The 5,000-nt window shown below is 46.2% G+C and overlaps 1 protein-coding gene across 1 annotated transcript in view; it reads right to left on the bottom strand.

The window, feature by feature from the left end:
- LOC115826989 (solute carrier family 66 member 2) overlaps positions 1-5,000 on the bottom strand; it is a 35,088-nt gene that overhangs the window by 14,636 nt on the left and 15,452 nt on the right. The window lies entirely within an intron of this gene.

Below are 5,000 nucleotides of genomic sequence, written 5' to 3'. Positions count from 1 at the left end.
ATTAGCTTACGTTCTGCCTTCTCAGTCTCGCAGCGGCACGCACGTTGGCACCCCGTCAAGCGTCGCCGTGGCAACTGACACGGCGTGCATTACGTTCTTTGCCGGCGGGCCGCTCAGTTTCACGGTACGGGCGACAAGTAAGACATCTCAGTGAGCACAGCCACAGTGTGTGTGTGAGTGTACGAGTGCGTGTGTGTGTGTGTGTGTGTGTGATTAATGCATCTCATTATCAAACAGCTCTATTGCAGAAATGGAAACGGAGATGGAATTAGACGACAGGACTGTGATGGGAATCAGAAAAGGGAAATAAAAGGAAGGGGGAGTACAGAAGAGAGAGAATGGATGGAGAAGATCAGGAAAAGCATCATCCCAACCATTACTGCATAAAATGAAAGAGAATAAAGAGGGGTTGTCAAAAAAGAAAAGACCATAAGGTAAGACAGAGAGGGAGAGAGAGGGAGAGAGAGGGAGAGTAAAGGAGTAAAAGAAGGAGAGAGGGAGAGAGAGAGAGAGAGAGAGAGAGAGAACAGTGAATGAGTGAAAGCCACATACACACAGTGATATGGCATGAATTCTCTCTCCTCTGACAGACGCTGACGCTGATCGACTGTGAACGGGAGGTTTGGCTCAGAACCCACTTCAAAAATGACCCCCCCCCCCCCCCCCCCCCCCCCCCCCCGCCTCCCCCCCACCTTCAAAACACCATTGATTTTTTTTCCCCTCTCGCTCTGCCAGAGGACTGTGCCGGGGCCAGGGCAAGAGATGCCCTCCGTCGAGCACAGGGAGACCTCCGTCCCCTTTTAAACGAGACGGGGAAAACCGCTGAGAGCAGAGAACAAACCTCGTCCAATCCCAGGCACTCACTCTCCTCTGTGCAATGCGTTTCTCCTGTGGTCTGTGCCCATCCCCATTCTTCCATCCCTCTGTCAGCAGAAGCTTTCATTTTTGTCTTTCTCTTTAGTCTTAGACGTGCGTTATCGGGTCCGTGCCATCGGCATCGTCCCATGCAGGTCCTTTTATTCTACTCTGTGACCACATTAACTTCCTCACTGTCTCACCCGGTCACGTTGGTCTTCTCTGTCACCATGCCAACTCACTGGCTCTCTACTCCCTGTAGGTCTGACTCCTCTTCCCTTTTCTCTTTTCCTATTGGTTCCTTCTGTCAGATGAACTTTCAAATAGTTCACCTATTTGAAATCACATATACTTTAGAGAAGTTCTAAAAAACTGCCAAATGACATTCGCTGAATGTCTACACTGAAAGGGTACACCTGTGTATAATAGAGCAGACCTGTCTAATGTGTACACTTCTGAAGCCTGTACATTTGGAGCTACTGAGTATGTACCAGTGACTACATCCCATTTCTATGTTACACTTTTGCTTATTTAGCTATAAGTATGCTATTATACACAATGGGGGAGAACAGGGCTGCAAGGCCTGGTGTGTATGTATGGATAACAATGCATGAGCAGTGAGTGACATTTAATATTACGCTGCTTTGGACATCCTCTCTCTTCACCACTATCAAATGAACATAAAGACACACACACACACAGAGCCCTGCTGGGAGTCTTAGGTGCAGATCTGTTGACAGGCCGCTCCTCAGAGACATAGGCAGGAAGGACATGGCGGATGAGAAAGGATAGGTACAATCAGAGATCAAACATTTAGATTACCAGCTCAACACAAAGCTTAAAGTGGCCTCCAACACCAACACACACAGGGATGCACACGCACGCACACGCACACACACACACACACACACACACACACACACACACTCCTCCAACACCATCACACACAGACACAGACACAGACACACACACAAACACAGACTCCTCCAACACCATCACACACAGAGACGCAGAGACACACACACACACACACACTTCTCCAACACCATCACACACAGACACACACACAAACACAGACTCCTCCAACACCATCACACACAGGGACGCAGAGACACACACACACACACACACACTTCTCCAACACCATCACACAGACACACACACAAACACAGACTCCTCCAACACCATCACACACAGAGACGCAGAGACACACACACACACACACTCCTCCAACACCATCACACACAGACACACACAGGGACGCAGACACACACACATACACACACACACACACACACACACACACACACACACACACACACACAGACTCCTCCAACACCATCACCCACAGGCCCTGACTCCTCAGTGCAAAATACCATTCAGTTCACATCTGAGACACAGAGGGTATAGAGTGAGGTATATGGACTAAGCTAAGATCAGTGTTACTCAACTCGACTGTCATAAAGGCGTCAGTGTCGCTGTGGTCTGTGTATGTACAATGTGTATGGAAACTGTTCTCCTAGCATGGTTTAGACTGGGACGTTTTAAAGCCGGGCTTTGTTTTTACATACTGTACTTTTCGTGAGTGCTACGTCCAGCTCAGGCTAGAGTCAAATGAGGTCCCAATAAGTATATGAATGACTGGGCTCTGTTCCAATGCTCCTGCATGATTCCTTTACCTTGTGTCCTTTTCTACTGAAGAAAATCCTAATAGAACTGAAAGTGTTGAGGCCATATCACACAAACAGCCTTCAGCCCTCATCAAAAGTCTCCTTTCCCCTTTTCATTCAAAGAGCAAGGTCAGAGGGAAAGGATGACAGGGAGAACCAAAGAGAATTGAGATGGAGCCAAATTATTCAAACCCTTCAATTCCTTATTTGACTCAGATTCGGTTCAGCTAATGGCATTCGCAGCTGCCTTAAGTTGCTCTGACTAACAGCATATTGTAAACGAATGAATGTTGATTGTAAATCTCTCTGGATTAGACATTTTTGCTAAACAAACATGAAAATGTTTATACAGCAAATATGCCACCAACACATCTAGCTTCCAAACTCGGGTTTCTCACACATACACACGCACGCGCACACACACACACATATGCGCGCACACACACACACACACAAGGGCTAACAGCTGCCAAGCTTAGTGCAGCATTCCACAAGGATCTGGGCTCTTGAACTATAAAACTCCAAAAAACTTCAACCTATCATAGCCATATTTGGAGAAGGAGAGAGAGCAGTATGTGTGACTTCTGTCACTCCGGGCTCCTCCTGTTCCTCCCAGACTGAAAAAAGGAGGTTTAGTCAGTCAGACAAGCTGTGTGACACATCAGCCATCCTCGCCTGGGTTCGGGAATACTGCCCGCAGGCTTCAGAGCCAGATGCCGCGCCAGGTTCTGATTACGCGGTCCAACTGTAGACTGCCCGTCAGACAAGCCCGCGGACCGCGTGCACGTCAGGACCACAGTGATGATGCTATTTCAGCAAGCAGTGCCTCCCTCAGGATGTTTATTTATACACACACATACACACACACACACACACATATTTTAATGTACTTACTGACAGAACGTTAGGACCACTGCATTAGCCACAGACAGATAGACAATGTGTCCCATATACAATACAGTATGCATACATACAACTATATACATTACGCTCAACTGCCCATGTGTTTGAACACATGCATACACACACACACACACACATACACTGACCTATCCCACAGGCGACCTCATTTTGAACCTGCAGTGACTGCGTTTCCTCCTGTGATAAAGAATGGCGAATGAGATGATCATACAGAGTGAACTGTGATTCCCACACAAAAGACCTCCCATAGCTCCCTCACCCTGTCTGCTCCGGGCTGTGAGTTAGGGTCTGTGCCGTGCTAGAACTCCAGTGGGTTCCTGGGTTTTGGGGGCATATGTTCTAATTAAAGAGGACACATTCAGGGCCAGGCGTCCATCAGCAAAACACAGAATGAATAATGTATCAATGTGGATCTATTGCTCTTTTCAGAAAAAGGATAGACTGTACTCCACACAGATACAGACATGAGAGAGAGAGAGAGAGAGAGAGAGAGAGAGAGAGAGAAGGGGAGGCGGGGGGGGGGCAAAGCTATTCCTTGAGGCTTCAAGAAAGTTGCTTGCACATTAGGTATGCACAAATCCAGTTCATTATGACGGCACCTCCAGTCACAAAACATCATTTTCAGCTCTGGTTTTGCTGCGGTAACAGAAACCTGGAAATATCTTTACTAGATGGACTTTTTTGTTCCTTTTTACATTTCTAATCCAGCAAAACTTCAGATTAGAAAGAGCGAAACTTCAGCTTTCGAGAATCAGGAGTCCGGTGGGGATGTTTTTTTAAACATGTTATTCTCTTTGATTTTATAAACTTCAAAACATCTCAAGCATCAAAGTGTGTGAAAACATCTTTGACAGCTGGGATAAATGTTCTTTAATATTCCATCAGTGAGGTTATGTCTCTTGTAAGTAGCAAACTCATGTCAGAGTGTTGATAAAAACATACCATAATTTGAATGATAATTTCTTTCATTAACATTTATGGCACAGCTCAACGCTGCATTTCAACGCTGTTTTCATAATTACACCACTGTGCTTTTAGCTCTATCCTGACTGATTTCACCTCTGCTACCACACATACACAGACACACACACACTAATGTGTGATCACACCCACACACATACGCACACGCTCATTTAGCACACACAAACACACCGACAACCACACACACACACATACACACACACACTCACACACACACACACACACACACACACACACACACTAATGTGCGCACACATCCACACACTCACACTAATGTGTGATTGCACCCACACACATACGCACACGCTCATTTAGCGCACACAAACACACCGACAACCATACACATGCACATACACACACACACACACACACACACCACCCCTACACATGTGCACACATTCCCACCACTTTCCTTAGGCATTCATGAATATTTATTTAAACCAGCGCTAAGACAACTGTTCTGCATTCTGTTTCATTCTCCATTTACTGAACACAAACTTACTGAACACAAACTCCTTGACCGGTTAATCTACACTGAATTCCACTTACACTCCTGAATACAGATGTAGGAAA

Source organism: Chanos chanos, chromosome 13 (assembly GCF_902362185.1).
Source record: "Chanos chanos chromosome 13, fChaCha1.1, whole genome shotgun sequence".
NCBI classification, from domain to species: Eukaryota; Metazoa; Chordata; class Actinopteri; order Gonorynchiformes; family Chanidae; genus Chanos; species Chanos chanos.
This window is presented reverse-complemented; position numbering and strand designations above follow the sequence as displayed.